This window comes from Bos indicus, chromosome 12 (assembly GCF_029378745.1).
Source record: "Bos indicus isolate NIAB-ARS_2022 breed Sahiwal x Tharparkar chromosome 12, NIAB-ARS_B.indTharparkar_mat_pri_1.0, whole genome shotgun sequence".
In the NCBI taxonomy this organism is placed as follows: domain Eukaryota; kingdom Metazoa; phylum Chordata; class Mammalia; order Artiodactyla; family Bovidae; genus Bos; species Bos indicus.
Genome location: NC_091771.1, coordinates 68,453,014 through 68,474,449, shown reverse-complemented (window position 1 = coordinate 68,474,449; position 21,436 = coordinate 68,453,014). Strand labels below are relative to the sequence as shown.

The 21,436-nt window shown below is 42.5% G+C and overlaps 1 protein-coding gene and 1 long non-coding RNA gene across 3 annotated transcripts in view; one reads left to right on the top strand and one right to left on the bottom strand.

Moving 5' to 3' along the window:
- Positions 1-21,436, bottom strand: part of GPC6 (glypican 6) — a 1,232,201-nt gene that overhangs the window by 216,379 nt on the left and 994,386 nt on the right. The gene's annotated exons all lie outside the window — the stretch shown is intronic.
- Positions 7,140-7,663, top strand: LOC109566903 (uncharacterized). The gene is made up of 2 exons (XR_002181940.2): positions 7,140-7,228; positions 7,433-7,663. It is a non-coding gene; the product is annotated as an uncharacterized lncRNA (long non-coding RNA).

Here is a 21,436-nt window from a genome sequence, read left to right as displayed (position 1 = left end):
TGAACCCTCCCCCGCAAGTCACACGCTTACCAGGTGTGCTTTGCACATTCGGCACACTCAGAAGTTTCACTTTGCCTCAGGTTCTATTATCAAGAATGCCATTTAGAAATTTTTATTTTCACCAAAAGCATTCAAACTGCAGGATAAAAAAGAGGCCAGAAATGGAAGCCTCCTCCCACTCTACATTACATTAGTGGCATTTTAAAATTACAGCCTCACCAGCTTCCTTCAGAAACACTGCATTTTTCATCTTCGGTGGCTGTGATTAAGTAACACTCACTCGGCACAGCTCCTGTGGTGACAAAGCTCCATTACAAAGGCCTCCTGTGTGGCATTCAGGTCATTAGAACTACACAGACTATTAGGAAACAGGAGCAGAGCTGCTAACAAACCCTTCAAATAATGGTTTCCCTTTTCTAATTGTGGTGAAGAATGAAGACTGAACTCAGGATGGTTTTGGAGTTGAATAAAATAGGAAAGGAAATGTATATGTACACACAAAAAGTATCACAATGTCGACTCGAGTTCTCTGAATGTTGTCCCATAGGGCTCTTAGCCTAGGAGCCCTGATCCCAGAAATCAGGGTTTTATTTCTGGATTCCACAAATTCCTCGAGTCGCCTCATTCAATACACTAAAGCAGGACTTGTGGGCGCAGGGAGGGGGAAGGAGGAGGTGGGATGAATGGAGAAAGTACCACTGACATATATTCACTCCCATGTGTAAGACAGATAGCTGCTGGGAAGCTGTTGTGCAGCACAGGGAGTTCAGCTTGGTGTCCATGATGACCTAGAGGGGTGGGATGGGGGGGAGGGGGAGGGAAGCTCAAGAGGGAGGACATAGCTGTAGACATAGAACTGATCCACTTCATCGTACAGCAGAAATTAATACAACATTGTAAAGCAACTATACTCCAGGTAAACAATAAACAAAATGAAAAAAAGAAAGAAAAGAACATGGTTTTTAAACTAAAAATAAATAAGAATGCCTTCCAAAATTCTAGGTGGTGTAGTGGTAAAGAACCAGCCTGCCAACGCAGGAGCCGTAAGAGACCTGGGTTCGATCCCTGGGTCGGGTCGGGTAGAGCTCCTGGAGGAGGAAATAGCAATCCACTCCAGTATTCTTGGCCTGAAAAATCCCATGGACAGAGGAGCCTGGTGGGCTACAGTCCGTAGGGTCGCAAAGAGTCGGACATGGCTGAAGCGACATAGCACAAACCCACAAGAGTCAGTTCCTCTGACTCTTAAGTATATTTGTATCTTTGTATATTTGTACCTCTTAAGTATATTTGGGGGCTTCCCCTGTAGCTCAGTCGGTAAAGAATGTGCCTGCAGTGCAGGAGACCAGGGTTTGATCCCTGAGTTGGGAAGATCCCCTGGAGAAGGAAATGGCAACCCACTCCAGTATCCTTGCTGGAAAATCTCATGGACAGAGGAGCCTGGTGGGCTGCAGTCCATGGGGTTGCAAAGAGTCGGGCACGACTGAGTGACTAACACTATGTATATTTATATATCCTTCTGGTTCTGTTTCTCCGGAGAACCTTGATTAACATGGTATCCTCTACTGAAGCTTTAGTTTCTTGAATGTCTACAGGGGACCGGTACTACTACTACTAAGTCGCTTCAGTCGTGTCCGACTCTGTGCGACCCCATGGACTGCAGCCTACCAGGCTTCTCCGTCCATGGGATTCTCCAGGCAAGAACACTGGAGTGGGTTGCCATTTCCTTCTCCAATGCATGAAAGTGGAAAGTGAAAGTGAAGTCGCTCAGTCGTGTCCGACTCTTCGGGACCCCATGGACTGCAGCCTACCAGGCTCCTCCATCCATGGGATTTTCCGGGCAACAGTACTGGAGTGGGGTGCCGTTGCCTTCTCCCCAGGGGACCAGTACCCCTCCCTTAAAAAATGCTTACGCGTCAACCTTAACCCCTGACGTGAAAGCTGTATCTCCAGCAGAGGGCAGCACTGAGGCGCATAGTCAGGTTCTCTGGGTGAAAGTGAAGGTGAAGTCGCTCAGTCTTGTCCGACTCTGCAACCCCATGGACTGTAGCCTAACAGGCTCCTCTGTCCATGGGATTTCCCAGGCAAGAGTACTGGAGTGGGTTGCCATTGCCTTCTCCAGGAGATCTTCCCCATCCAGGGATTGAACCCGGGTTTCCTGCACTGTAGGCAGACGCTTTACCGTCTGAGCCATCTGGGTGGCCCAGGCTCACCCACGAGGTCGTTTCGGCTGGGGCCTCAGGATGGCAGAGGCGGGTTCTTTATGGACACTCGGACATCCAGGTGCAACACCTTGACGTATCACTGCATCACAAACGCTGAGCCCGTCTGCGGTGAGGGTGTCGTGGCATGTGAAATGCAGGCCCATATTTTCCTGGCACTTTGATTAATCGTTAGGGGGAAGTCTGGCTTATGTGGGAAGTGATTGACTGTGTGGTACCCTCTCCCCTGAGCTTGTGCTAAACCCAGACCCCAGACGTGCTCTTGGCATTCCATCTTTCCGATGACATATAAAAATGAGAAGCCACCCACCCTGGGCTGTTAGAGGTTCCACCAGTACTGTTAGCAAGGCAGGGTTTTACACGTGGCAAAATGCCAACGCAGGGAGTGGAGTTCCAACTGCTTTTATCCTCTGATACTTTACAGATTGTTCTGTTATTTGCCCCAAAGATTGACTAGCATGTGGCGGAGGCCTTGTTTATCTGTTAACGTATATATATATTTCCGCCACCCTCCCCTCCCAGAAGTGGTTGCCTTTCAGCATTGGATTTAAGCAATTTCTCTGTAAAATATCCTAGCATGCTGAACTAGGCAAACACTACATAAAATATATCATTTGATGATCAAGTGGGCATTTCCCTGTAAACACAATTCTTATAAAAATCTCAAAAACTGTGAATAGTGAGGGGTGAAGATGGGAGCAAAATATTAATATGAGATAGGTTTTACACTCATTTTCAATAAATGTCTTCTGATCAAGTTACAAAAGGATATTTTTCATATTAATCCAGCACACAAACTTGTGTTCCATACACGAGGAAATTCAATCTACATGAGCATCACTTTTTTATTAGCTGGATTTGGACCCCAAGTTCTTTCCATAGCCACTCTAATTGTTTCCTTCACCAGTTCCCTTTGGAGACTAAATTCAACATCTCCAAGCCTGAAAAGGAGCTTTCCATAGGGAGCTCTACTGCCCCAGACATTAATGGAAGAGGCAGGCAAGCCTGGGGCCCTGAGGGTTGGATTTATATAAATGGAAAGATTAGTCTCAATTTTTTGGCTTCCTTCAACCTTGCCTCTACTGTTTTTTTTTTTTTTTTTTTTAAGCTTAAGGTGCTTCTTGTTCCCTACTCGAACCGTTTTCCAAACGATAACACAGTGAGCAGGAAAGCCGTTTCAAAGGCCATCCCCCTTTCCTGATTCATCGCAGCTTGGGCTGCCATTCCGACTTTCCGCAGAGCCTCTGTGCTCTCTATTTCAGTCTGTTCTGCACATGGCCAACGCCTCAGCCTGAAACTCGACACTGGTTCAAGTCATTTAAAGGTCTGCAATCCTTGAGACTCACTTAGCAATCTGGTGCTGCCCAAACTCCCAGAAAATACCAAGCAGCTTGTCATAGAATTGTATAGATTTGTATCTATCCTTAACATACGCAATCCTCATTTGGGTTTCTAGGATCAATTCACTTATAAAATGCCAGGCTCCTCTGTCCATGGAATTCTCCAGGCAAGAATACTGGAGTGGGTAGCCATTTCTTTCTGCAGGGGATCTTCCTGACCTTCTGTGTTGCAGGCAGATTCTTAATGGTTTGAGCCACCAGAAGTGAAGTGAAGTGAAGTCGCTCATTTGTGTCCGACTCTTTGCGACCCCATGGACTGCAGCCTACCAGGCTCCTCCGTCCCTGGGATTCTCCAGGCAGGAATACTGGAGTGGGTTGCCATTTCCTTCTCCAGGAGATCTTCCCAACCCAGGGATCGAACCTGGGTCTCTCGTATTGCAGGCAGACACTTTACCATCTGAGCCACCAGGGAAGTCCATAAAATACTCAACATGTCAAAATAAGGAGACTGCTTCTCATGTGTCATCACTGAAATCCAGTCTTAGTTATATTCTTGTGGCATCACAAGGGAAACCTTGCTGTTTGTTTCTTTGGGAAATAATCCCAAACTCACAGAAAAATTGCAAAAATGGTACAAAGAACACTTGTATACTCTCTACCCAAAATCATCTATTGTTAATATTTTCTCATTTGTTTTATCAGCTCTCTCTCTGTCTCTCCTCTCTTCCTCTTTCTCTGTCTCTATTTTTCTCTCTTATGTATATATGAGAGCGACTATACATACATGAATATACTCATATATGCAATTTATACTACTTGAGAATACTATTTGAGACTATATGTGAGTGAGAATGTACACACATAAGTGTGTGTGTGCATGCTCATCCCTGTCTGACTCTTTGTCACCCCATGGACTGTAGCCCACGAGGCTCTTCTGTCCATGGGATTTCCCAGGCAAGAATACTGGAGTGGGTTGCCATTTCTTTCTCCAACACATGTTAGTACATATGTGTTAATATATGTAACTTACCTTGTTTGAGACTAAGTTGCACACTTGGTGGCCTTCACTCTTAATACTTCAGCGTGTATTTCCTAAGAGTAAGGATACGCTCTCATGCACCCCCAAGTACAGGTATCAACCTCACCAGATTTAACACTGACACAACACTTTTATCTAACCCACTGTCTATATTCTAACATGTCACCAACTCAGGAATATCCTTATAGCATTTTCTCCAAAAAGGATCCTGTGTAAGGTCATGCTTTGTATTTCAGAGTCATGTGCCTCTGTCTTTTTTAGCTTGGAACAATTCCTTTCTCTGTCTTTTTTATGACACTGGCCTTCTTACAGGCAATAATCCCTTAACAGGATCTGTTAAGGGCTCCTGAAAGAGGGTGAGTCCAGTGGAAAGAATGGACTTTAAATGCAACCATGTACACAAGTAACGTTCAAAGTACAGGGTAGAATTGAGGCAGGGCCAGTGTAGTCATCAACCCAGCATGGGGCTAGTTCTCCAAGACAGACCATCTCTAGACTGTTGTATCTTGGTTTTGCATTGAATGAAGACCTAAGACCCATTCAGCCAAATTGGTTATCCTGATTATTATGGGAGCTGTAAAAATGTAGGCATCCTGCCACATGATAACTAAGGAACTAGACAGGAGCGAGAAAGAGAGAGAGAGAGCATCTCTATCAATTATAATGTATGCTGGGACCATTCGGTGCCCCTTGAGGATAGTGGTTTTTCCTGTGGTCATGTATGGATGTGAGAGTTGGACTATAAAGAAAGCTGAGTGCCGAAGAATTGATGTTTTTGAACTGTGGTGTTGAAAGAGACTCTTGAGAGTCCCTTGGACTGCAAGGAGATCCAACCAGTCCATTCTAAAGGAGATCAGTCCTGGGTGTTCATTGGAAGGACTGATGAAGCTGAAACTCCAATACTTTGGCCAGCTGATGTGAAGAGTTGACTCATTTGAAAAGATCCTGATGCTGGGAAAGATTGAAGGCAGGAGGAGAAGGGGACGACAGAGGATGAGATGGTTGGATGGCATCACTGACTCAATGGACATGGGTTTGGGTGGACTCCGAGAGTTGGTGATAGACAGGGAGGCCTGGCGTGCTGCAGTTCATGGGGTCGCAAAGAGTCGGACACGACTGAGTGACTGAACTGAGAATAGTGCTGGGCTTCCCAGGTGGTGCTAGTGGTAAAGAACCTGCCTGCCAATGCAGGAGATGTAAGAGATGCAGGTTCAATCCCTGGGCCAGGAAGATGCCCTGGAGGAAGCCACGGCAACCTACTCCAGTATGTTTGCCTGGCGAATATCATGGATAGAGGAGCCTGATGGGCTATGGTCCATAGCGTTGCAAAGAGTCAGACACGACTGAAGTGACTTAGCACACACGCACAAGGACAGCACTGTGATTTCAGCAGAAAATACAGATGAGATCATCACAATGTTGCTGTCACCTCACTAGGAAATGCACACTCCTCTGGTCCCAGTAAACAGATCGAGGATCCCTCTGCTCTCATGTGAACTTCACATCTGTCTTCCTCTTCACTGTCCATCCTGAGACCATTTTGTACAAAAGAAAGAGACAATTTTCAGCGCAGTTAAGATGCCCACATGCTGATTTACCAAGCAGAAAATGAGGAATAATAAAGAAAACATCTGCCATCACCTGGGCAGTTGATGTTGGCATAGTGTCTTGAATTTCTACCAGGGATCATGCCTCTTGATGAAGTCATAGGACAGAGCTTCTGGGTGATATATGGTGAAGCCTTAGCAACAAACATTAGGAACATTCACATTTGCAAGGGTGAACAGGAACCGTGGGGGCGCTTACTATTCATGCATGGACTGTGGTTGTTTCTCTGTCTAGTAGGAAGGAAAGAAACAACTACAGGATCAAAGGGACCAAAGGGAGAGAGGATGGATTCAGAGTCACCTACCAGACTGTGATTTGGAGGAAGACCCGCTGGCCTCTCTAAGCCTCACTTCCTTTATACTAAGGGGCTCTGATAACAAGTCATAATGAAATGAGCTAAGCATGCACGCTGCCTATCAGAGGTCTGGGCGACACAGTGGGTAAATGATGCATGTTTGTTCCTGTCTAATGACAGGCTCCCGGGAAGCAGAGCTTGAGACACAGATTGGATACACATGATGTATGGAGGAAAGGCTTTTAGGACATGCAGAGAGGAAGATGCTCAGCAGGGTTGTGGTCTTGGTAGGGACAGAGTAAAGGGACAAAGTAGGTGATTAAATAGTTAATCCCACTAGGGGACTGTAAGCAAAGAAAAAGGTATGGGAGAATCCTGTTAAGTTAATGATCACTCAGGAAAGCAGGTTTGTTTAACCATAAAGCCAAGCAGGCTTGCTTAGCAACAAAACCATGCAACAGAAGTCTGAGACATGCACCCAAACAATAAAACAATGGGAGCCTGAGACCCACATCCTGTTCAGCAAGCTCAGTAAGTTAATGATTCCTAGGACACGCTTCTCTGGGCACTTTAAAAACAGAATATAAGGGAAAGGTGGCATTATACTGAAACCTGAGATGACATCATTTTTAGTATAAGTTACTGCCTTTTTGTATCCTGTGTCTTCCACTGTACCATGATAGTTCTGGTTTGACCATGTAGAATTAAGAAAACTCCGATGGCTCTGGTAAAGAATCTGCCTGCGATGCAGGAGACCTGGGTTCGATCCTTGGGTTGGGAAGATCCCTTGGAGAAGCCAGTAGCAACCCACTCCAGTATTCTTGCCTGGAGAATTCCATGAAAAAAGAAGCCTGGAGGGCTAAGGTCCATGGGGTCGCAAAAAGCTGGACACAACTGAGCAACTAACAAGTTCACTTTCTTTTCATGACAGTTCCAGCCTGACCATGTAGGAATAAGAAAACTCCACCCCACATGGAGGAGAAATGGATGGTGGAAGCATGGCGTCTACTCAAGAATGATGAAGAAGATCGGCTTATCCCCCTCCCCATTCTCCTTTGGTTATAAAACTATAGTCCATTAAGTTTTCAGGGCATGGCACCCTCTCGCCCACCCACTTGTAAGCCTCACAAGCATCTTATTCTAATAAATCAGTTCTTATCTACCACTGTGCCTCTTGTTGAATTTTTTTTGTGCTGAGGCATAAAGAATGAGAGATCCTTGAAGCCCCTGCCCCCAGACATATTTCAGTGATTTTAGCCTCAGCTGAAGACTAGTTTGAGCTTCATCTGATGGGGAGCTCTGGAGCTCAGATTTGGTCCAAATTAAGATGAGAGATGCTGGAGCCCCAATACTTTGGCCACCTGATGCAAAGAGCAGACTCATTGGAAAAGACCCCGATGCTGGGAAAGATCGAGGGCAGGAAGAGAAGGGGATGATAGAGGATAAGATGGTTGGATGGCATCACCAACTCAATGGACATGAGTCTGAGCAAACTCTGGGAGATGGTAAAGGGCAGAGAAACCTGGCCTGCTGCAGTCCATGGGGCCATGAAGAGTTGGACAGGGCTTAGGGACTGAACAACAGCAACAAGATGAGAAAGTGGGTCAGACACTTGATCCTGTCTTAGCCCCTGGCCGTGGAACAAGGGTAAGTACCTCTCCCAGACAGAATGGCTGCCACAGGCTTCCTCTGAAGAAGGGGCATTTGTGAACAGGGCTTTCTCAGAGAGCAGGAGGATGGGGGTGGGTGCACTGGCTGCTGAAGGGGTCTGGGTGAGACCCCACAGCACCCACCAGCATTCTCTTATCCCTTCTCATCTGAACAAGGGAAACTTTAGCACACAGCCCTTGATTCTCTGTAACTGAAATGGCTTCATTGTTATCATTTTTATACTTTGGTTGAAAGAAGCAGCCACTCACATCACAGAACTCTCTGAGGCATGCTGGGCTAATTGATTCCATGGAGACAGTCTTTTATTATATTAAAGGTCCTCTGGTGCCCAGAACAGATGATACCAGCCAGGAGGAGAGGGGCCCATGCCTGTGGTCAAGCTTCAGATGATTCCAGTGACCCTGGACTGCTCTGATTCACCCCAGTCTCCAGGAAGAGGTGCAGAACCGGCAAGGGCTGGGGCATTCAAGGTCACCGTCAATTACATCACTGCCCTGCTTCCCTCCCCAGCGTCCTCAGTGCCCGGCCATGCCTGCTGCACATTCCCCTTTCTAGGTCACTGAGTCATGGAGTCACTTCGGATCGTCATCCTTTTCTCTGAGACCTTGGCAGGGGGATGGAGCAGGGCAGGAAGGTGTGAGCAGTCGCGGCTGGGTGAGTGGAGAACTAATTTGCATTTATTTCTCACCCTGTTAACTGGCCTATCATTTCACTACTCACACAGTCTGGGGGCTCAGTGTGAGTCTAACAGTTATTTAGCTCATCAAAGGTAGTATGCCCGTAAAATTGCAGAGACACTGGGCAAGGCTGGGCCTGGGAACTCACAGATAACTTTTATATTCTGTATTACAAGGTAAGGCACAAATAAGTTAACTATATTTTTTTCTCCAAAAGATATATATATGTAATTTATTATTATGTATTATGTATTATATATTATGTATTATAGCATTTTATATATACATACATATGCATACACACACACATATATATATGTCTATATTTTTCAATAAAGTATTTTAATCTTATTTTTGGTCTTTCTCTCCTTACTGGACTATAGCTTCATTTGGCCTGTTTTGTTCACTCTTGTAACCCCAGCACCTTGAATAATGGGTGTTTCAGAACCCCCAGTGGACTTCCAATAATTATTTGTTGCATATATAAATCCACATTAAAATCAATTCTTAGATTTGAATCAGTCTAAAAAATGTAAGGATGATACTAAGGTCCTCTATTTTAAAAGCAGACTTGTGTAAATAATTAACATTACTTTTTAAAGGAGTACCTTTCTGGCAGAGGTGCCGGTGAAGTTCATAAATGCTTAATCTATGCTGAAAAAAATTTGAGTTATGTGGCCTTCTACCTTCTGACTCATCATTCTGTTTTCTGTTTCTTAGCCCTACCATAAATTTGAATTGGTAATTCCTGCCTTGATCAATTTGATGTGTAAGGAGGGGGACCCATCAAGTTTGGAAACAGAAATGCTAAGTTAAAATTCCAATTTTGCAGATGATTCACTGCGTGAGACATGCCTGCCTCAGTTTCTAGTGTGTTCATTCTGCCCCAAGCCTCTCTTTCAGGGAAGGTACATATGTTGCCTAAAGCAGAGAGACGAGAAACCTGCCTCCTGTATTTTGTTTTCTCTTCTTCTATGGAGTTCTTATGAAGTAGCAGGAGATGGACTCCTGAATCTTCCAAGACTATTGTTCTAAATTATTTTTAATCAGCACATTTAAAAATGACCAGTGAGAACTGGCAAAATAAAAGTCTAGATAAAACAAGATAACAAAGGTGAAAAGCAGATCTTATATTTTCCATTTATGATTTTTGCTTAAAATTGTGGCAATCATTATTATTGATTAAAACATTATAATGGGTGAAAGAAGAAGGCATTTAAGCAAAGTCTAGCTCCTGTCTAAGGGTCTTGGGAAAACCGATAAACCCAGCACATTTTCCAGCCATCTTCCCCTCTGATAAAACATGTGGTGGTGGAGTTCACTCCAGTTTTAAAACAGAAGCATATACATGTGTGTATGTATAACTGAATCACCTTGCTGTGCATCTGAAGCATTGTAGGTCAACTATACTTCAATAAAACATATATATTAAGAAAAAAAGCAGAGACGTAAGACTTTCTGTTTACAGAGGCAAAGCTGGTCACCTGCACACCTAGACAAGTGCACAGAACCAAGTGTAGGTGTCTGCGGCCCCAGCAAAAGCTCTGCATCTGCAGCCGCCTGGCCTTGACCCTCCCAAGGACAACAGGCCAGCTCTCAGACCAAAGTCAGCTCACCAAGCCTTTCTGCAAATCAGCCTGTGCCTCTGTAAAACAACTGCAGTATCATGAGCTTCTGCCTTTTCCGGACATCAAGTCCCCCTGCCGTATCCCAGTTTCCACGATGGGAGCCTGTCAGGTTTCTCTGGGCCTCACCCCCTTCCTTGTCCCCACATCACCCAAGCACATACCTTGCCAGTTCCCTTTGGGGGCGGAGGCACTAACCATTGGGTCTCCACTGCCTGGCTCGGTGATCTCGTAGCTTGCATTTGTCCTGGGTCACTTTTACAGAGCATGATGGGGCAGGGGTGGGGGGAGTAAGCCATGCAACCTCTCTGAGCCTCAGTTTCCACACCAGGAAAGCGAGGATAGTCTTACTTATTCCTTGGAGCTGCTGTACAGAGTCAATGGAACAACGCACGGAAAATCTGGTGCCAGAAACTTAGCAGGTGCTCGGTGAGAGCTAGTGGCAGCTAGTTTACGTACCCAACCACTTCAAAAAAAAGAGCAGATGCGCTCTAACAGTCACATCACTTTTATGAGGTCTCCTAAATTGTAACTGAATTAAAGTTACAAAAGCCAGGTGGCACAGCGCAAAGACTGGAAGTTCAGAGGCAGATATATTTGATCCTGGAGTCACCAGTAAGCATCAATGAGACCTTAACCACATCACTTACCCCCCTGTCTTCATCTTTGGACAAGAGGTTACGTTACATAATGCCTCAAGTCCTTAAGCTCTAAATTTTTGATTCTTTATGAAAAATAAATTCTTCATATAGTAACAAGTATTACCTTCAATAAGTCCCCCACCCCAATGGTGAGCATAATAATCAGGGTTTTAGGGCTCCTCTCCTGCATGTTGGGAAGAGCGTTGTGGGTCCCTGGTGTAAGAGGACATTTGACAGATGAGTCCAAGGGATCTGTAATACAGTGGATCTCAAAGTGTGGTTTCCAGATCAGCCCCATCTGTTGGGTTCGCCAAAAAGTTCATTCAGGTTTTTTCCATAATATCTTACTGGAAAATCGGAACGAACTTCTAGCCAACCCCATACATCATCTGGGAAATACTATGAATGTCAGATCTCAGGTCCTGTCTCAGACTTACTGAAGAAGAAACTCTGGGGATAGGCTTGGCCATCAGTGTTTCCACAAGCTTTCTGGTGGATTCTGATGTTCCAGAGGTGAAAACCATGGTGCTAATCTGTGAAAGCACTGAATCTCTCTCTCTCTCACACACACACGGAAAACCTTCACTCTGAATTAAGAAGATAGATATCGTAGAGTAAGGACATTTATCCTACCTTATGGACTTGTTCCCACTAATTTCTAGATGTTTTTAAAAAGAACTCAGAATTGCCTATTGACCAACTTCACTTCCAGTAGATTATTCCATTTTGAAAAAGAAACGTATGCCCACTAGAAAATTAAGCAGATTGCGAAGGACAAGTAAACATTGATTGCTAAGGGAGAAGGAGGCCACTTATCGTATTATCTCTTTTGTGAAGTCACTCCCTCTGCTCTCGGCTCACTCTAGACATCTCACATTTTAATACAGTGAGGATGCCTCCAAACAGTGGTTTAATTCATTGATTTTTCTTGCTATTTTCATTATCTACTTAAGGACACACTACATTTATTGAGGCTTCAAAGACTGCATTTGGAGGATCGCGTTGCTGTTATGTGAAGGAGGGTATCAAAAATAATACAAATGGACACCACTAAACAGCCTCTTTAGCAGTGCAGAAGAGCAGGCTCCCAACAGGTGGTGAAACCTCAAACCAAAGAGCATAGGTCTTAAGGAGTTAGTGCTCACACATAATTAGCACCAGAGGAACCGAGGAACCAACGACTATTTACAATGCCAGTTATGGGACTGGTCTAGGTATAATCCCCATCCCCCCAAATCTCCCAGCAATACCTCTGAGCTTTATCACCCACCTCACACTATGCATGCTCCCTTACCTGCCTCCTGTCAGAGTCCCACCCTCTAATCAGCCTCCAGTGGCCTCCAGCCTCCACATCCTTCTCCCCATGTGGCCTTACTAAATCCTGCACAACAGTGGTTCTTGTGACACCTCATCATGGCACTCGGTTTACATCCCAGCCTTCCCTGTTGGGATGCTGAGCACCTTGGGATCGGGTAGTATTTTTTTTTTTTTTTTTGGTGGGGTGGGGATGTGGGAGATTGGAGGTGAATGGAAATCCTAATAGCAGCATGATAGGTTCTTGTGTCTATTGAGTGAAATGATTGTATTTTCTGGTCATGTCTTCCTTTTATTTTAAGTGTTTTCTTCAAAAATTGAAGTATAGTTGATTTATGATGTTTCAGGTATACAGCAAAGTGATTCAGATATCCCTGGTGGTTCAGACAGTAAAGAATCTGCCTGCAATGCAGGAGACCCAGGTTTGATCCCTGTGTCAGGAAGATCCCCTGGAGAAGGGAATGGCAACCCACTCCAGTATTCTTGCCTGGAGAATTCCATGGACAAAGGAGCTTGGTGGGCTACAGTCTATGGGGCCACAAAGAGTCAGACATGACTAACTCTTTCACTTTCTCAGATATACACACACAAACACCCATTCTTTTTCTGATTCTTTTCCATTAGACCTTATTACAAGATATTGATTAAAGCTCCTTGTAACTTTTGGGGGGGCAGATGTTTTACCCCCCAGATAGTGGCCTTGTTAGGAGGTTTTCAAAAAAGATAGAGAAAAAAGAGAATTTCCTAGTGCTATTCCTCTCCAAGAAAAAAAACTGTAGTCAAAAGCAAAATTTTTCTCCTGTTGTGCTTTCTCAGCTATCTACAGAACTAGTAATTTTTAGAGGAAGCCTGTCAGAAAGCTTGGGGACAGAAATTAAATTAGTTTTCTTTTTCATTTTGACAAATGGGTTGTAATTGGAGTTCATTTCACTTCTATTGTTTTGTTTTTTTTTTTAAACCTTTTGGAAGTCTATCAGAGATCAGCACCTTCCAGGGAAAAACATGAACTGGGGGGGTGGGGCGGGGAGAACAACTCTCCACATATACAAACAGTGCTGGAGAATCACTGCAGGAGCACGGAGCAGGTGGTCAGGAAGACCTGTGAGTCAGGACAGTGAGGGAGTTTTCACTCCTCCTACTCAGGACATGTGTGACCATGACTCAGCCTGGTGTCCTTTGGATTTTTCCTTTCCCATCCAGCTTCACTCTCTCAAAATAAATGCCAGTAGAATACCCAAGAAGACCATGATGGTGGGAGAAGGGAGGAGAGTTATGAGGAACATTTCCACTGCGTGGGAGATGGTTTGGAAAATGTAAATGATAGAAGCCAGGCTGGCTTTAGAACCAACTTCTCTGAGCTCAAGAACAAAGACAGGCAGGACAGTGGAGAGCCTGGGTCACTGCCAAGGAAAAGCTGCCATCAGAACAAGGTGGTCAGAGCTAGAGTCTGGGAAATGGAGGGGTTGGTGGGATGAATTGGGAGGTTGGAACTGACATATATACACTATTGAAACTATAAATAAAATAACTATATATAAAGATAACTAATGAGAACCTACTGTATAGAACTCTACTCAGTGTTCTGTGGTGACCTAAATGGGAAGGAAATGCAAACAAGAGGGGATATATGTGTACATATAGCTGATTTCACTTTGCTGTACAATAGATACCAACACAGCACTGTAAAGCAACTATACTCCAACAAAAGTAAAAAAAAACCAAAACAGATAAGTATTGGCTAGATCAAGGAAGCATTTTTTCTGCAGTCGGCTTCAAGAAGAAGAAAGGGGAAAGTGAGCCGCAACTAGAAGCGGGATTGAGTTCAGCCAAGTTTTTCTGCAGATTGAATATTGCTTAGCTGAAATCCAGCTGGCACCCTGCGTGTGGGTACCTCTCAGCAAGGCAGGGGAACTCATTCTTTCCAACCATCTAGATCCATCATCCCATCTGCGCCCACCTATCCTGGCTGCACACACCAAATGCCAAGTCTGGCTGCACTGGAACAAGAGAGTAAATATAAATAGTGGGACTCTGCGAACTGCTGCTCAGAGATGCTGGGGAGGAAACCAAACCCCATTTTTATCTTAAAAGAGGACTGTGGGTGTAGTGGGTTTTTGAAGAAAAGAGCAATTACTTTAATGATCTGAATTTTCATTGTGGAAAAAGTGCATCCTATTAAAGGAAATGTAGACAGATTTCAATATTCAGAGGAAGAAAGAAAAACAAAGCCCACTGTCCCATGTGTCAAATACTAATCGAGTATATTTTAGAGTATTTCCTTTTGGTCTTTTTTGGTACACATAGACATTGAAAGCTCTTGTTGAAATCATTGTTTGACATTATGCATACTCGTTTCTCATGATATGCACACAATTTATAAAATTACATCACTTTTCATCGAATGAATTCATCATAATGTATGTCTCATATTGTTGAATGATAATGAGAGATATGAAGGAAAGGTAAAATACCTAAAAACTTGGAAAGAGAATGATACAAGCCTTTGAAAGAACTTTAAACTAACTAAGGAGACCTGGAGAAGTGAACCTAAAAAGAAGCATATGGAATTCTGGACAGGCAGAAAATAAAAGTATTTTTAAAGTTAAGAAGAAATATTTATTCAGAGGAAGAGGATAACAATTAAGGTGTCTTTCTAGTTGGTTATGTGATTTATTTTATTATTGTTATTGTTGCCATAGAAATTATCTTATTTAAAATTCTTGTGAATTTATGGTTATTTTATAGAGTAGATTTAAAGAGTTGAAATTACTGTGTTAAAACATGGACATAGTATCAATATTTTTTCTTGCTTTGCACAAGTCTCATACTCATGTGTGGTCCAAACAATATGTGCAATTGTGCCTATTTTATTGTCATTTTGTCATCAGGCCACCAAGCCTATTACTTATTTAAAGACTCTTTGCTAATTGAAATGGTAACAATTGATCCCTTCAGCTTTCTTTTCTTCCTACACTGGGTAGGTTTAACACTTTAGTGTTTGCTAATTAACTTCCATTCTTTCTTTGACAATTATTGGTTTAAATCCACTAAAAAAAATGGCATTAAAGTGTTCATTTTTTGAAAATCAATATAGAGGAGCTCTTTCTATAACTGATGCATCCTGCTTTTCAAAGTCGTATTTGCTGCAAATATTCTCCCTAGTGTCTGTATCTTGGTAGTTGATACACAGAAAGTGAAAGTGAAAGTGATTCAGTCGTGTTCGACTCTCTACAACCCCATGGACCATACAGTTCATAGAAATCTCCAGGCCAGAATACTGGAGTGGGTACCCTTTCCCTTCTCCAGGTGATCTTCCCAACACAGGAATCGAACCCAGGTCTCCTGCATTGAAGGCAGATTCTTTACCTGCTGAGCCACCAGGGAAGCCCCAAAATACTGCAGTCGGTAGCCTATCCCTTCTCTAGCAGATCTTCCCAATCCAGGAATCGAGCCCAGGTCTCCTGCATTGCAGGCAGATTCTTTACCAACTGAGCTATCAGGCAAGCCCATGATACAGGGAAGTTTTACCTTTTTCTTTCGTCAATCCTATTTTACAGTTTAGAAAGAAGCAATTTGGGTCATTTCAGTCACTTTTCTGAAGATGTTGACCTAAACAATTTACACTGTGTTCCCTCACATATTGAAATTTGGGAAGGAATGAATCATTCATCATGTCACACGAGGGTCATGACCAGACATTAGCCATTTAGCTGATTGAGCTGAATAGGATACCGAATTGATAACTTCTTCCTAAAGGCAAACCTGTATGGGTTTCTAATTCTAAAAATAGGGCAACTCTAACCTTGCATATGAAAATAACCTGGTCCATTCTTGTGTTTCCCTTTTAAAAACCAGTTTGGAAATATCTGTCACTGGTAGTCTGCAGTGCTTTAGGAGCACTTTTATGGATGCACAGCATCATATGAAGGAGTTCTGCAGAGTCGTAGATATTCCCCTTTCTTGGTTACTTATGTTACCGGGATTCTGATTACATTAAGTATTCTTTCTTTCACCCCGGAGAAGCATACATCTGCTTCTGCTGACATCTGTTCTCCTTTGTGGGTTCTGAGGAAACATTTATTTCTTTTTTTTTGCTTTTCTTCCTGTTTTAGCAATGTCTGCTTCTCATCTTAATAAATCACCTTTGTTTGGCAATAACTTAATAGAGGGAGAATGCATAGCTAAAGAGGGAATGTGTAGCACAGAATACTGAATTCTGGACAAGATTCTTGGCTTGCTGCATGGTGTCTTCCAGACAGAACAGAACTAGCTTCATGGTGTCCTGGTTTCTTTTTTAAAGTGTGTGAGTTGCTCAGTCGTGTCTAACTCTTTGCGACCCCCTGGACTGTAGCCTGCCAGCCTCCTCTGTCCGTGGGATTCTCCAGGCAAGAATACCGGAGTGGGTTGCCATTCCCTTCTCCAAGGGATCTTCTTGACCCAGGGACTGAACCCGGGTCTCCCACATTGCAGGTAGATTCTGTACCATCTGAGCCCTTAGGAAAGCCCTTCTTTTTTAAAGGAAGGTTGTAAGTTACAATATCCAGGTCATTAGTTTCCACCATGTTCCACACAGGGGAACAGGAATGGTGGATGAGTTAGGCGGGGTTCTACTCTACCGGAATAGTCCCTAACATTGGTCCCACTACATCTCTGAGTCCCTTTTACTTCCCTCCTTGAAAGTTATATTTCTGAAGTCTGTGCTCTGTCTCCCTTCCAGGGGCACAGAAGACCACCATAACATCAGGAGAGGAAGTGAGGCAAGAGGTTCTAATTCCATGTCCTTAAGACAGAATTGACCTTTCTCTTCCACAGGCTCCTGAACCCCCAAGATGCTGCTCACATATCTGAATTGATTCAACAACCATTCAGAGCTGATTCAGCTGATAAACTGAAAGGGTCTTATTGAGGAAAAAAATCAATCATGAGAGCAATTGCCTAAAACTGCTTTAAGAATGCAACAAGATTGATTGGAACAAGATATTTACGATACATGTAAAGGACTTATATTCAGGATATATAAAGAACTCCTGCAAACCAACAATAAAAGGCATAGCCCATCTGAAAAAATAGGCATGAGAACTGAGCAGGCAAGTCACAAAAGGGAGTATCCAAATGGGCGACAAACGTAAAAGAAGGTGCTCAGTGTTATAGCTCATCAAACAAATGCACATTGAAACCAGAAAGCGAGTTCACCAGATGATTAACAGGGTGATGAAGACCGACAATACCAAGCACTGGCAAGCAAGTGGATCACCTAGCACTCTCGTACATCACAGGAGAGAGCGGAAATTGTTACAGTCTCTTTGGGGAACTGTTGGGCAGTATTTTTTTTTTTTTAAAGCTAATTACCACATGAACTGTATGATCCAATGATTCCACTCTAAGATATCCAAGAGAAATGAGTACATATTTTACCAAAGACAGGAAATAATCCAAATGTTTATTAAGAGGAAAAAAGATACAGAAATAGTGGGATATTTATAAAACAGAGCATTACGGAGCAGGAATCAGCAAATATGGCCCATGGACCAAATCCTAGTAAACAACCTTTGTTGGAACCCAGTTACACTCATTTACATATAGTCTATGGCTGCTTTTGTGCTAAAAGGTACAGTTGAGTAGTTAAGACAGAGACCACAGTGCCCACAAAACATTTTTTTAAAACTACCTGCCCCCTGTAGAAAAAGCTTGCCAACCCTCGCTATCAACAATAATTGGAAATAGACCACAGGTACAGACAAGAACATGGGATGAATCTTACAGATACTATGTTGAATGGAAGAAGCTAAACACATTGCTATAGAATTGCATTTATGTAAAGTTCCAGAATAAGCAAGACTAACTGATGGTTTTAGAAGTTCAACTAATAAGTAATATTTGCAGAATACACACAGAGGGAAGCTACGGGGAGCTTTCAGGAGCCCTGAAAATGTTCTGTATCTTGATCTTAGAGCCGAAGAATTGATGCTTTTGAACTGTGGTGTTGGAGAAGACTCTTGAGAGTCCCTTGGACTGCAAGGAGATCCAACCAGTCCATTCTGAAGGAGATCAGCCCTGGGATTTCTTTGGAAGGAATGATGCTAAAGCTGAAACTCTAGTACTTTGGCCACCTCATGCGAAGAGTTGACTCATTGGAAAAGACTTTGACGCTGGGAGGGATTGGGGGCAGGAGGAGAAGGGGACGACAGAGGATGAGATGGCTGGATGGCATCACTGACTCGATGGACGTGAGTCTCAGTGAACTCCCAGAGTTGGTAATGGACAGGGAGGCCTGGCATGCTGCGATTCATGGGGTCGCAAAGAGTTGGACACGACTGAGCGACTGATCTGATCTGATACATACAGGAAGGTTTTTTTTCATGCATAAAAGCTAATCGAGCTGTACACATTTTACCTTTTTAATAGATCTATTACAAATAAAGAATGGATTCATGAATTTGCTTTCTCTTAAAGGGGTAGATTAGCTAAAACTCTCCATATACAGTTTAAAGGAAGTTTAAAGGAAGAAACTTGCAGTTTAAAGGAAGAAACTTGTCTTCTTCTGTGACTACAAGAGAAATTGAAACCTTGGGATTTTGTTTTAATTGAGGTGTAATTGACATAAAACATGATATTAGTTTCAGGTGTTAACAATGACTTTATATTTGTATATATATTACAAATGATTGCTGTATAACATATAGTTATACATTTCTTTTTCTTATGATGAGAACTTTTAAGATTTACTTCTTAGCAACTTTCAAATATGCAATAAAATATTAATAACTATAGTCACTGTGCTGTACGTGAAACTTCGTCTTTATTAACTAAAAATGAGGCTGGCCAAATTTACTTCACATCCAATTTATAAAGATATTATAATACATGATTTGAGAGCAAGAGCTTTTGCTCAACAGCATGTCATCTGCAAAAGAATGTCTTTATTTTTTCTTAAAGGCTTTTCTTTCTTCTTCACCAAACTGCTGCTTTGCCACACTATGTGCTCTATGCATTTCTACTTCTAACAAGGCTTTACCAATTTTGTACTTCCTTGTTCACCTACATCTGTCTCTTTTTTCCTAGTATATTTATAGTAAATTGCTTGCACAACCCTTGGGTCTACATTAATTTATCTTTGAATGTTTTTCATTTCCCCTTTGTGTCCTTTAACTCCATTGATTTACCCTATTTGATATTTCTTCATTATTCTAAAATTCACTTGGCTGCTGTTCAACACTCTTATTTTTTCCCCTTTTGGTTGTCCCTGTGTCCTAATTACCAATCTAACTAGGTTATTAGAACTCTTGCACAGAGGTTTCCCACCCCCCACCCCCCCAAACCATACATTAGAATCATATCATATGGATCACTCAAGCTTAGTTAAAGATTGATTTCTTTCCAGCTTCCTCTTTTACATAGCACATAATTTAGTAATATTGTGCCCCGTCTGCAAACCTACAGTAGTGCATGACTTATTCATTTTGTGTCATTTATTTCCAGAGAACTAAAATCATGTGAAACCAGTAACCTTTTCTATTACCATAAATGAAAAGCAGTAAGATGATATCAATCAAGTAGACTACTGCAGTAGTTGATAATCAACAGGATAATAAGAGATTAAGGTTTTTCCCTTTAAAGCATTCCTGAGCACTCTGCAATTATATTCCCACCAATCTTCATAACATTGATGCAATAAATGAAAAATCACTAAGTGTTTATTATAGACAGAAGAATGGAAAAGCGCAGTGTACATGAGTTAACTGTGGTTTCTTCCACTTGCCACCAACTTGGCATATAAGAATCAGGACACCGAACATTAGAAGTAGGATATTTGATCATCGGGATCAAATGAGATGTTTTATCTTAGTTCAGATAGAGTAGAACAGATGAAATCTGATGATATTTTCAGAGCCCCAGCTTGAAATGGTTGGGGCTAACACATGTGAACTTGGGTACTCACTGAAACCTCAAATATTGATATTTCTAAAACTGGAGAATTACTACCTCTCCTTTACACCACAAGGGCTTGGGATGAAGCAGCTCAAAACACCCTTGTGAAGAGTCCTCTTGGGATTAGTTTTATCATAAACTGAAACATTTTAGAGTTTGAAGGAATCTTTGAAGTCATTAATCTAACCACTACACTCATATTGTACTTGAATTACCTGCACAAGATCCTCAATTACTTCTTAGACCACCACCTCCATCTCTATACACTCTAACCACAAAACGTTCTTCTCCTTGGTCTGAATTCTACCAAAGAGCTGCACTTAACATAGAATTCCTTAGACATTTTGAACACAGCTTTTGTACACTCCTGAATCTTCTCTTTTCTGGGTCAATTTTTTTGTGCCATCTTCTTATAACATGGCTTCAGGTCCCCACTCAAACTTGGTTACTCTGTATTCCATGAGCTTCACTTGAGTCTCATCCTTTAAATATGTGGACACACCAAATAGAGTGACCTTCCAACTGCAGATTAACCAGCCAAAATTGAACCAGCCAAAATTGAGTCAGCTAATTCAAAAGTTGATAACATCCCAGAATTTGTTTTTTTGATCAACATGGCTCATTGTTGGTTAATCATGCCTTACTCTTCTTCCTAACGACTGCTCAGCACTCATGGGTGCTCCTTATAGATACATTCAAGCTGACAGCTGCTATCAGATCCCTGACCAGGAAAAGTCACTGGTGATGGCTATCCAAACTTGATCCAACCCAATCCTTTTTGCTTGGATATATAATGAGTTGTGCCCTCATTAAGATCTCTGTATGTGTATATGTATATGTATATGTGTGTGTGTGTGTGTGTGTATATATATATATACACACAGTCATATCCATGGATTTATTTTACACTGTTAAGAGGCCTGGAAATGCATGTAATTTGGTCATTTATGTAAAAAGTGAACAAATGACCTCGTTTGTTCAGTCCCTAAATTGGAGACTCTAGTTAGAGCTGGGCTTGCCGAACTTTTACTGTAAAGATTCAGAGAGTAATTTTTCTCAGTTTTGTGGGCCACATGGT